The 13,527-nt window shown below is 43.5% G+C and overlaps 1 protein-coding gene across 2 annotated transcripts in view; it reads right to left on the bottom strand.

Moving 5' to 3' along the window:
• LNX1 (ligand of numb-protein X 1) overlaps positions 1-623 on the bottom strand; it is a 131,806-nt gene extending 131,183 nt beyond the window's left edge. For both annotated transcript variants that reach the window (XM_069977624.1, XM_069977623.1), the window contains exon 1: positions 521-623. The gene's annotated coding sequence lies outside the window, so the exon portion shown is untranslated. The remainder of the gene's footprint in view (positions 1-520) is intronic.
• Positions 624-13,527: the final 12,904 nt, after the last annotated feature.

The raw sequence follows: 13,527 nt of genomic DNA on the forward strand, positions 1-13,527 counted from the left end.
ATCTGACCTTTCCCAAAATATTGCAGTGTAACACTTTTGTTTCTGTCGTAGTCAGTAAATTTAGCAGAACTTGCTTACAACTATTTCTCAGGCTGTCTCTTTAGCACATGGCACTGTGACCTTACCACCATCTGTCACTGTGTTAGATAAGGGAGACTCAGGTATGCTTATTAGGAATGTTTCTGAATTTCCTCCAACAAAACCAATGACTGCTACTAAGGTCACAAGTGTATAGATTATACATCGTTCAGGCAGTCCCATGATCTAGTGCCAGGTTTGCTGGGACCGTCAGTAGCATTCAGTCTGCTTAGAGTTATTGTTTTATTATTCTATACTTTTGTTTCTTTTGAGTAAATATTTATCATACAATATTTGTCATTATAGTAGCGGTGCTAAATCACTAAACTACATTCCGCTCTATTACTTTATCCCAACCCTAAATCCATAACCACAGACAAATTTTAATCTAATCCACAGTTTCTATGTCCTTTTAATGTCATAAATCTGAGCTCTACATTACCTTCATGTGCAGAAGCCAGGTCTGTTGCCCACTGGAATCCACACAGCCATTGTTCTCTGCGTAAGTTACATCGAATAAAGTTGTTCTTTCCAGTCACAAGGTGAAAACTCTTCCTGTAAATGAATTAGGTGGTTATTCTCAGGAAACACTCAGTGACCTCATAGTCCCGCCCTGGGCTGGCAGGTAAAACCTTGCTGCGGCATGCTATTCATATGGAGATCAGGTCATGTAAACACTTGACAGAGAATACACCTGGTTTGGTTTCATTAGGGCTCACTGAAAGTAAAATTCTGATCCTAATAGACATTGGATTTCCTAATGCTTCTTAATACATACACTACCTCTTTACTTAGCTGGTAGCAATGATTTCTTTTACCTACTTGTGATCACATCTAACAATAGTTACTGTCTGAAAACAACCATATCAATCAACAGTCACCGTTGCCATAGTAAGTAATCTGACGTGTACAAAGTTTGTTTTATGCCCTCTGATCAATGTTAGCAATGTTCTAAATAAAGTTTTTGCATTCTAAACAAAATTTGTCGAATTTTAACTCTGTTTATGGTTATGTAATACAGAAAATAGAAAGTATTTGTTTAATGAAAAGTTATGATAATAGTATCACTTGTTAAAAAACATGAGGAATTGATACAGAAATATTGACAATATATAGGTACTATGTTTTCCTAAGGGTGCGTTCACACGTACAGGAGATCTGCAGCAGATTTAAAGTTGCAGATTTGCTTTGAATCTAATCTGTGCCATCAAATCTGCTGCAGATCTACTGTGGATCCTGTACGTGTGGACGCACATTAAAGGGTTTTCCACAAGAACAACCGTTCTCCCCTCTCTACAGAATGGGTAAAGGGGTCTATTACACAAGGCAGTTATTGGCTGGACAGGGCTATAGGGCCCGTTAATTGGCTGATCACAATGTTTTAACCTGTCAAAACCTTGTCTGCCAGCTGCTCCTCCCTGGGTAATAGGGGAGTAAAGGGCTGCACAAACAATCCAGTGATCGTTCTTGCTGCTGTATCTGCACAATTCTCAAGCCCTATAACAGACTTTGTAAACTAGAGCTGATGTTCAAGATCTGCACTAATTTACAGTGTATCCCTAAGTATAAGATCACTGGGGTTTAACACAGCTGAGTACAGTGCTCAGCTAGCTTTGGCAGTCCCATAGATAATGAATGGAGCAGCAGTGTGCACAGAAGATCACTGCTCAGTTCTGATGCTACAAATAAAAATAATGCTTTTATTTGTGTAGTGCACACTGGTTCTGCAGCACTCAGGTTTGCCAATTATTGCTCCCTGTGGGAGGAAACCAGAGTGCCCAAAACACAGAGAGAACATACAAACTCTTTCCAGATGTTGCCCTTGGGGGGATCTGAAACCAGGATTCCAGCGCTGCAAGGCTACAGTGCTAACCACTGAGCCACCATGCTGCCCATATTACAGAATTGTGCGGGTCCCAGCAGTGAGACCTCCAGCAATGATACATTATCCCCTATACTGTGTTGTCGGTTGGACAGTTCCACTAAAGGGTTTTTTTTCATCTTAGAAAGCTATTTGTACTTGGCTGTTTCCATTACTTTTATAGAATGAATTGAGCACTAAGGGGAGACATGAGCCCCTGTTCTCCAACCCCAAGTGGTTAAACCCTTTCCCCAACAATCCACTAGTTATACCCTATTTCTAAGATGGAAAGCCCTTTTAAGCTCTAGAGGTTTTTTTTTAATATGGCAGTTATATAGGTGCTTATTTCCCCCCACATTGAGCATACAACACTGGAGCCTCCCATGGTCATTAGATGTACTATAGAAGCCTGTAATGCTCTAACTCTAGTTCTGATGAACCACTAGATATCTCAGCAAGGACACACATACCATATGTGCAACCTGTTCAGTTGTACAGTATCCCAGTAGCTGAGAGGAAGGACTGTCACCTTATAGCTACTACTTACCATCTATAACATTGTATATAGGCACTGACGTAATGAATTTAATGTCTTACACCATTCACTATTGGTTATGGTCAGCACTCCACAATGACCTCTGCACAGGTCATAGAGCACTCTTAGAAAACTCTCTAATAGAAGTCAATATGGCCCCCTCCAGTCTATTGTTCTTATGTCTATGGGGTTTTCTGTAATTCATAACTCATATTGCTGTTAAAAACAGCTTCCCTTATAATAATGTGTTAAAATTAAATACAAATTAACAAAAATTAAGAAATCAGAAAGTTAAAACAATTAGAAAAACTAAGTTATTTGAGAGCAAAGTGTCCACAAACTATGCTCACTCTGGAGGCCTGTGCGAACTTTGTCCGCTACTGGATAGTACATGATTGTCTATGATGATACTCGCTCAAAATCCTAACAGTGAGTGGTCAGTCATGTCCATGTCCACTGGTTAAGTGTTATGTCTATGCCTAGCTTTAGTTTCGGCTCTCATACATACTTTGGCTCTTCAGGATATAAGTCACTTAATTCTAGCACCGGTCAATAAGGAATGCCATGTTTACTCAGCCTATGTGGTAAGAAGCGGAGATTACAGATGGCGATTAGGCATGAAATGTCATGTTTTCCTTCAGTATTTAATTTGGAATTTATTAGCAGGTCATCTTTATTTGTTAGCATTTCCTGAAAGATTTAGGCCGCTCAGGCCCCAGATGGAACAGAAAGAGGAGGTAAATGTGGTTTGTTATTTCTAGGTTTCCTGCTCGCAGTATTTTATAACTATGCAAACAAATATATAATGCTTGTACTAAATATTGTTTTCTCTAAAACAAACCTTGAAGTATTTCCTATGATAAATCAAGCTGTTTAGTGTGCATCTGCTCATTAACAAACTGCATGCTCCAGCCTCCACGTTTTCACAATATAAAAATAATGTGGATGTTGTAAATTTTCACTTAACATATCAGTTACCTTGTAATGGAGACACAATTCACTGTCTAAGCCTATTAATAGAATTGAAAAGGGAAATTATGGTTAAACATATACCTAAAGTTTTGTTTTTTTTTTATTTGTTAAATAAAGTACTCCATAATATATGGCGAACTAAAAAGGCTTGGCTTATATCCTATCTACTTGTGATTCCTTGTGTGTATCCCTTATTGGATGACCTCTATAATGAACAGTGAACTCCGCACCTACTCCAGACTTCACAAGCTAACATACTGTAATAATCTACTGTCACATATGTTTTTCAATTTCATTTATAGTAGATCTATAGAGAATTTTACCAATGTAGTTACAGTAATTTGGATGTCCTTTCTTGTTCTGTTCCCAAACTGCAAAATTTCCTAAAAGAATTTCCCATGAAGATCCAAATTTCCTTTTATATTTCTACAGGGGAAAACTGTGTCTGCCCACAACTTTCACCACTAAAGGGATTCTCTGAATAAAGTATACTTGTGCCCTACCACAAACCTACCTTGATCTCTTAGGCTGCGTGCACACTACGGAATTGCCGCATATAACCCGCGGCGTATTCCATTGCTCGTCCCCGCACGCGGTGGCGTGCATTTCCGCCCATGCCATAGACACTATTCTATGCACGGGCGGATTCTGTGTTCCGTCGAAAGAATTGACATGTCAATTAGCCGTACATCCCCTCTTTACACAAAAATATGCGGCTTATAACAAAACATTTATACCATCGCACAGTTCCAATCAGCAGGCGGAAGCTACACTTCAACACCCTAAAGCTCCTATAATATACCCTAGCTCCTCCAAGTTCAGCACCTTCTAAGCTCTTATAATGTAGTTAAAGGGGTTATCTAGGCTTAGAAAAACATGACTGCTTTTTCCAGAAACACCATCACTCTTGCCCTTAGTTTGGGTGTGGTTTTGCAGCTCAGTTCTATTAAAGTGAATGGAGCTGAATTGCAGTACAACACACAACCTGAGGACACGGGTCAGCACAACCCAAGCTCCTACAATGCACTTCAGCACTCCCCAAGCACTTACTACACACGTCAGCAACCCTTAGCTCCTACAACACTCTTTAGCATCTCCAAAGCTCCTATATTTCACATCAGCACCTCCAAGCTGCTACAATATACTTTATCACCTTCTAAGCTCCTATAATGCAGCTAAGCACTTTCTAAGCTCCTGCAATGCACTTCAGAAGCTCTTAAGTTCTTGAAATGTATTTATAGGGGTTGTCCAGCGAAAATCTTTTTCTTTCGAATCAACTGGTGTTAGAAAGTTATATTGATTTGTAATTTACTTCTATTAAAAAATCTGAATTATTTCCATACTTATTAGCTGTGTAACGCCTGGAGTAGTGGATCCACTGGACCGTCACCAGCGATGGCACTAACCTCACCAGGGAGCGGAGTCTAAGGGGCCGCTGGTTTTCACCAGAGCCCGCCGCAAGGCGGGATGGACTTGCTGCGGCAGGCGACCCCCAGGTCGCTACCCCTGGCTCGGTTGCTGGTGACGGCAGGCGAGGCGTAGCAGGAGCCGTAGGCAGGAGATGATACTGGCAAAGGTCTGTAGGTGAGACCGCACGTGACAGGCAGAACACAGGAACTGAAGAATAACGGGGAAGCAGGAATGAGGAACAAGGAGTGGGGACCAGGTAGCGGACAGGGATCAGGAACAAGGACTAGGGACCAGGTAGCGGACAGGAATCAGGAACAACAGGGAGCTGGGCCAAACGCTATGGGAAGCATGTAGAGGCTCCAACACCTGTAGTGGGGCAGGGCTGGAATATATAGGGAGTGATTGTGTGCAAGGACCAATTAGGAGCGCACTGCCCCTTTAAACCTGAGACAGCCGGCGCACGCGCGCCCTAGGAGGCGGGGACGCGCGCGCCGGCCGGCACAGCGATGGACGGGAGCGTGGAGAGGTGAGGCGCCCCCCGGGGCTGAAGTAACAGCAGCGCCGGGTCCCTGTCTATGGACACCGGCTGCTGCACGGGGCAGAGGGGAGTCGCTGCGGCGGCCCGGAGCACGGGACGCCGCCGCGGCCGTGACAAGCTGCTGTATGTCCTGCAGGAAATGCTTTATTTTCAGTCTGACACTGCTCTCTGCTGACATCTCTGGCCGAGACAGGAACTGTCTAGAGCAGGAGAGGTTTTCTATGGGGATTCATAGAAAACCGAAACAGAATTCCTGTCTTGGCCAGAGATGCCAGCAGAGAGCACTGTGTCATAATAAAACACCACTTCCTGCATGACATATAGTAGCTAATAACTATGGGAAGACTTCAGAATTTTTAATAGAAGTAATCTATATAAGTTTCTGATGCCAGTTGATTTGAAAGAAAAAGATTTTCACTGGACAACCCCTTTAAGCCCTCCCTAAGCTTATTCTATGCATTTCAACACCCCAAGCTCCTACCATGCATTTCAGCACTCCTCGATACACTGTAATACAACTCCAGCCCTAAGCTCCTAATGTTTAATACACTGCACTATATTCTGGGAGAATACTTTACAGATTGTTGTACAGTGTGTATTTAGACTACATATCCCATAATATAATAAAAATGAATGCATGTCTGTCCTCTATAGACTTCTGAACGCCTGAACCGTTTGACCCCCAATTTGGTACGCAAACACAATGGTTGCCCGGGAAGGTTAGAGCAAAAGTCCCGTCCTTGGCAGATGTACAGAAGAGGAGGGGCATGAGAAAGACAGCCTCATAGAAATTAATAGGAGAACTTCCACACTGTACACACAGGTTACATCATTAGAGCTGTGTGTCTCCCCAGCAATGCACAAGTGAGGGAATTATCCTCAGCCAGAGCTTTAAAGACATTAATGTGCAGATCCAAAGAAGCACAATCACATATATGACAGCCAGGCCTGGTGGGAGCTCATAAGGAGAGTGTTGGGAAGAAACAGACCCATAGAAATAAATGGAAGAATATTCTGGAGATCAGATTTCACCTCACAAAGATGATGTCAGTGTCTGATCACACCTCCCCCTTAATACTTACTTTTGCTACTTTCATTTTCAAAAGGGAGCTGGAATCTGATTGGTTGCTAGAGGTGACTGCCTCAAAACAGATCCATAGAAATAAATGGTAGTCCTCCCTACCCCAACAGGTATACAGGACTATACACTACAGGTAGACAGCCCCCCCAACCATACACTACAGGTATACAGGACCACGCAACTATATACTACAGGTATACAGGACCCCCCCAAACTATACACTACAGGTATACACAAATTTCACTGATTAACTCATATAAAACAATACTTTCTAAATGAGTACAGTTTCCGGTTAAGCTATCATATGCAATGACAATAAACAAGGCCTAAGGCCAATCACTGCAGGTGGCGGCATAAATCTGGATTCTGCATGTGTTTTGCATGTATGTTGCCTGCTCCAGAGTTGGATAAGGTAAAAATCTTTATGTCTATGCACTGGGCAATAAAACTGCCAATGTTGTACAGTATATAAACAGACTCTGTATAAAGTCTTATCACATGAGATCTCAGTTTGGCTTTAAGGTACTTAGGGTGTTTAAAGTTTATTTCTAATGTGCGTAAGTTACAATTTACATAAACAATGCAGAACTTTTGGGTATAGAGGGTAAATCTAATTAATACACTGACAATTTATACCCAGGCAGCGTCGCGTACATTTTCTAGTAAATCATAAAAACAAGCTTTTTTTAATTCTACAGAAGCAGGGACGACTTGGCAATCTAAAGGAATTGTACTTTTTATGGAGAACTAGCAATTGAATTTTCTCCAGAAATTACTATAAATAGCAGAGTTTACCCAACTTTAGCCAGCCATAAAGATGTATTTTTTTTCCTGATTTCCATCAACCAAATATCCTGTCAGTTTCTTTTATGAGTAATGGGAACGCACATGAATCACTGGTGAGTCCAGATCATGTTTATTTTAATGAGAGAAGAACATTCAACTTTCCTATGAATGGCTGAATTAAGTTTTCTCTTTACACCTTGCTGGCTATGACAGGCCAAACAAACAGTGTGCCCCGAAAATAAATATTATTGCTATTTGTGATTGTAAAGTATCACATGTCACTGTATGGGAGGTCTGTGTATATATATATATAGGTAAGGGGTACTACTTGGTGGATTAGTAGTATTATTAAATGTTGGGTTAAAATATTGATACTCTATCTTGACCAAAGAGACTTAATTGTATCAGTAATCATTATGTGGTATTGGGAGGAATGGTTGGATGAATGAAATCATTGTCAGCATCCTCTCCCAGGAACTAAATCTTATAGACAGCAATCCTAACAATGCAATAAATTCTTGAAAAGTCAAAGTTTGTGTCTGTAAACTCATCAGGTTTTGCAACCTTTTGGCCACTATGGTGATTTAGAGCTGTCATACGATGTGTCAGTATTTGCTTGTATAGAGAATGATAATCATAAATAATGTTATCTTCATTTTACTTTATGTCTCCTGTATATGCATGTGTTTGTTAGCCAGACTCATATAAGTAATGTGATTGCCATTGTACATAATTATGACTAATAATAAATAAATGTATCCCATGAATGCAGATTATTTACTACTGTGCTCATTTTATCACTATGTAACCATTACAAGGCAGATTTATTGTCCTGTGTACATTGTGGCTCATAATCACTACAGATATTGTCTCAATTCTATTTGGTTGTTGCTTGGTATTTTGCATCAGAAATTAAAATGCTAACCGTTATAGGTCCTAAGCTGTTTTATGACTGACGAATATAAAACCATTATTTACTTTTAAAGCATCCTCCTCCCCTCCTGGACATCTTTATGCTCCTGTAATGTTATTACTAACCAGCAATTCTTTCTCTGCAAATATTGTAACCTCTGCTTAATTTTATTATTCTTATTTATTTATAAAGCGCCCTTAATTCCAGATCGCTATACAAGCATTAGGGGTAACAAACAGGAACATTACAAGATCACATACACATTACATGAAGGCAAATGGCAGACTGGTACATGGGGGAAGATGATCCTGCCTGCAAGGGCTTACAATCTATAAGGTAGGGGGAGAGAAATAGGAGGTAAAGGAGCAGCAAGTCAAGTGTGATGCAGAATTGTTATAGGTTGTAGCCTAGTGTGAAGAGGTGGGTTTTCAGGTTACTTGATGGTGGATGTGAGCAGGATTGGCTGGGGTAGTGAGTTCCAGAGGATGGGGGAGGCTTGGGCAAGGTCTTGGAGGTGGTTGTGTGAGGTACGGACAAGGGGTGAGTGCAGAAGGAGGTCACTGGTGGAACGAAGCTTATGTGAGGGACGGTAGCAGGATATCAGGTCAGAGTTGTACGGAGGGGACAGGTTGTGGATGGCCTTGTATGTCATGGTCAACAATTTAAAATAAATACCTTGGGCAAAGGGGAGCCTTACAGTAACATGTGACACCAGTATACAGAAAACCAGTATTAGACATCAGCAGCTCCCAGTGGAATAACATCTTTAAAGATCACAGAGTCTGCTCAGTAATGTTTCACATTGACCCCAAAGGGACAGGTCTTGTATATTGTTGTCCATGAGGCTTGCCAGAAGACAGGTCACTAAATGCTGTTTAAAACAGCCCAGGCAAGATGGCAGCCCCCATAATAATTTACAAAAAAAATAAACAAATTAAATAAACAAATTGTCAGGAATCAGGTGATACAGACACGACAAGACAGTGAGCCCTAGGTCTGAACCCACCCACTGTCACCTGCCTGCTTGCCTCAATCGACCCTAGGCGGTCGCGGACAACCACGAAGACGTTCCCTACGCTGCGTAAGTGAACACACAGAACAATACAGACAGACAAAACACAATAGAGAGTAATGAACGATCCGGGTCAAACCACACTAGCAACAAGGTACAGAATCAGGAAAACAAGGAATAGTCTAAGTCCAGGCAAAGGTCAAAACACGAGTAGTCAAGCAAAAGGAATCAGGACGGGGATGACAGGAAAAGGACAGGGTGAGCTGGGACTAGAACTGATCTATGAACTGATCTAATAGCCAGCGATGTACTGCTGGCTGGCTCAGAACTATATACCAGAGGGAGGGTCCTGGACCAGAGCTAATTGGTCCGGACTCCTAATGAGCAAAACACAGCAGCTGCATCGCTGCATGCAGAGTGGCTGAACTGAAAGCCACTCACCCTGAGTGCAATGCCACTCAGCTGTGTCCCGGTCGGCCGACAGCCAGTCACGTGACCCCACGGCGTCTCCGGTCGCTAGGGGCGCCGTCGGGTCTCCGCGACGTCACCCGGCCGGCGGAGGCGGAGCGACGGCGCTGCACTCCAGCCGGGGCAGACATCGCTGGAGCACGGTCAGGTAAGTTGCTGACATTACCCCCCCCTTCAGGAGGGGCCTCAGGACCCTTATTACATGGACCAGGTTTGGACGGGTTCCGAGTATGGTATCGTCTGACTAGATGAGGGGCATGCATGTCCCTGGTCGCCACCCAGGTACGCTCTTCTGGTCCGTAACCCCTCCAGTGGACCAAATACTGTAATGACCCTTGAACCCAGCGGGAGTCCAGAATTCTCTCCACCTCATATTCCAATTCCCCCTGAATGACGATCGGAGCAGGAGGAGGTGATGGAGAGACAGGTGGAATATATTTTTTCAACAATGCTTTATGGAATACAGAATGAATTTTCAACGCCGTAGGAAGTTTGAGTCTGAACGTGACGGGATTTATAACCTCAGTAATAGTGTATGGCCCAATGTATTTAGGGGCCAGCTTCCCTGACTGTACCCTCAATTTAAGATTCTTAGTAGCTAGCCAGACCTTATCACCTACTGTATAATGGTGGCCAGATATGCGTCTTTTGTTAGAAAATTTTTTGTAGGAGTTTTGGGCTTTGACCAAGTTCTGATGAGCTTGGGCCCAAACTGTGCACAGTTTAGAGAATATGGCTTCAGCTGAAGGATTTAGAGAGTCGGCGGAGTGAACCGAGGAGTATCTGGGGTTAAAGCCATAATTGCAGAAGAACGGCGACATCTTAATGGAACGTTGTTCGTGATTATTGATCGCAAATTCGGCGAGAGAAATGAAGTCGCGCCATTTGTCCTGTGTATCAGATACAAAACACCTTAAGAACTGTTCTAATGACTGGTTGACTCGTTCTGTTTGCCCATTGGTCTGGGGATGGAACGCAGAAGAGAAGGACAATGAGATACCTAGTTTACCACAAAATTCTCTCCAGAAACCCGCAACAAATTGGACACCTCTATCTGAGACAATGTCTTCCGGAACCCCATGCAATCGTAGGATATGGTTAATGAACAAGGTAGCTAGTAGGCGAGCATTGGGGAGTTTGCGCAGCGGAATAAGATGGCACATCTTGGAAAAACGATCCACCACCACCCAAATGACCGTCTTCCCCTTAGATACAGGTAAATCGGTGATAAAATCCATAGACAAGTGTGTCCAAGGTCTCGTAGGGGCCGGCAGGGGATGAAGAAGTCCCTCCGGTGGCCTACGAGGAACCTTGGACCGAGCACAGATTTCGCAGGCCTCAACAAATGCCTTGACATCTCGGGCCCAGGATGGCCACCAGAAGTGGCGGGAGAGCAAATATTTAGTGCCCGCGATACCTGGATGACCCGCCAAAACAGAGCTATGAGTTTCCTCCAACACACGGAGGCGAAGGTTCGGCGGCACAAACAGCAGAGACTCGGGCGTGTTAGGTGGGGCCACATCTTGGGCCTCTGCGATAAGGGCCACCAGATCTGGTTGTAACACTGACACCACCACACCGGGTTTTAGGATCGTATCAACCTGATTCTCGGGGATATCTTCCGGGCTAAAGCTGCGGGAGAGAGCGTAAGCCCTGACATTACGAGAACCAGGTCGGTAAGTGATCTCAAAATAAAACCTAGTAAAAAATAGAGCCCATCTAGCCTGACGAGGAGAGAGACGCTTAGCTGTATCGAGGTAGACCAAGTTTTTGTGGTCAGTCAGTACAGTAACCTTATGTTTAGCGCCTTCTAAAAAATGCCGCCACTCATCAAAGGCCATCTTGATGGCCAATAGCTCTCTATTGCCAATATCATAGTTGCGCTCCGCTGGAGAAAATTTTCTCGAGAAGAACGCAACAGGTCGAAGATTGCTCAGGGTACTCGACCCTTGAGACAATACTGCTCCAACCCCCACCTCGGATGCGTCCACCTCTACCACAAATGGACGCTCAAAATCTGGGTGAACCAGTACTGGAGCTTTCGAAAAACACCGTCTAAGAGTGTCAAATGCTCCCATGGCTTCGGGAGACCAATGTACTAGATCCGCCCCCTTTCTAGTCAGGTCAGTGAGGGGTTTAGCAATGAGAGAGAACCCCTTAATGAATTTCCTGTAGTAGTTGGCAAAGCCCAGGAACCTTTGAAGAGCCTTGAGATTGTTGGGTCTTTGCCATTTTTCGATGGCCGCTACTTTAATAGGGTCCATACTAAAAGAGTTGGGGGTAATATTGTAACCTAAAAAGGAAATCTCTTGGATACAAAAATGACACTTAGATAATTTGGCGCATAGACTGTGTTGTCTCAAAAGCTCCATCACTGTACGTACGTGTCTAACATGCGAATCCCAATCAGGGGAAAAGATTAAAATATCATCCAGATATACGACCAAAAAACGTCCTAGATATTCACGAAAAACATCATTCACAAACCTCTGGAATACTGCTGGAGCATTACACAGCCCAAAGGGCATGACCAGGTACTCAAAGTGGCCCTCTGGGGTATTAAATGCGGTTTTCCATTCATCTCCTTGCTTGATACGAATTAAATTATATGCTCCCCGGAGGTCAATTTTAGAAAACCACTTAGCTCCACTTATCTGATTAAAAAGATCTGGTATCAATGGCAATGGATGCTGATCTTTTACAGTGATTTTGTTTAGTTCCCTGTAATCAATACAGGGCCGCAGACCGCCATCCTTTTTACCAACAAAAAAGAATCCGGCCCCCATAGGGGAAGAGGAGGGCCGTATGTGACCTTTACGTAAGCTGTCCTTAATATATTCCCGCATGGCCTCTCTCTCAGGACAGGACAGGTTAAAAATTCGCCCTCGAGGGTATTTAACACCGGGAATTAAATCAATAGAACAATCATATGGTCGGTGAGGCGGGAGACCCTCCACAGCCCTTTCATCAAAGACCTCGGCAAAATCACACAAAAATTCTGGAATCTCCTCCTTATCTGGAGAACATTCCGCCAAAGCAACAGTAATACAGTGAGACCCACATGCCGAACCCCATCTTACAAGTTCTCGGCTGGACCAATCAAACACAGGGTTGTGTGTCTCCAACCAAGGCAATCCCAATATCACGTCAGATGACAAATTGTGCATGAGAAGAAAATCAAGTTTTTCAACATGAATTGAGCCCACCTTGACTTCTAGACAGGAGGTGATATAACGTACTTCCCCTTGCACAAACGGCGCAGAATCAGCTCCTGTGACATTTACAGGACGCTGAAGCAGAATGGGACATACCTCTAGACTGGAAAAGAACGTGGAGTTAATAAAATTAGCAGAAGATCCGGAATCTATCTGGGCATATCCATTTATAGTTTTATTTCCCACGGACAAGCAGATGGGTAATAACAACTTATTTTTAAAGGGTACCTGTGCGCCTGAGAGATCCCCTCGATAATGTCTCAGGCGCTGGAGTTTTCCGGCGAGAATCTTGGTCTGGAAGGGCATTGTCGAAGTTGATGACCGGTCTTTCCACAGTAGAAACACAGATGGTTTTGCATCCGATGGGCTCGCCTGACCTTAGCATCAGTGACGTCTACCTGCATAGGTTCTACGGGTGATGAAAAAACGGGATGGGAAGGTGGGGAGCTCGAGGACCTGGAATGATCGGGGGTACTCTTTTCCTTCTGTCGGTCCCTCAGTCTGCGGTCAACCCGGATGGCCAAGGTCATACTATCCTCCAGTGATTCAGGAGTGGGGTACGCTACCAACATATCCTTCAAGCGGTCGCAAAGACCCACACGAAACTGGTACCGGAGCGCAGAGTCGTTCCATGTGGAAAGACCACTCCACTGTCTGA

The sequence above is a fragment of the Dendropsophus ebraccatus genome, chromosome 7, assembly GCF_027789765.1.
Source record: "Dendropsophus ebraccatus isolate aDenEbr1 chromosome 7, aDenEbr1.pat, whole genome shotgun sequence".
Classification (NCBI taxonomy): domain Eukaryota; kingdom Metazoa; phylum Chordata; class Amphibia; order Anura; family Hylidae; genus Dendropsophus; species Dendropsophus ebraccatus.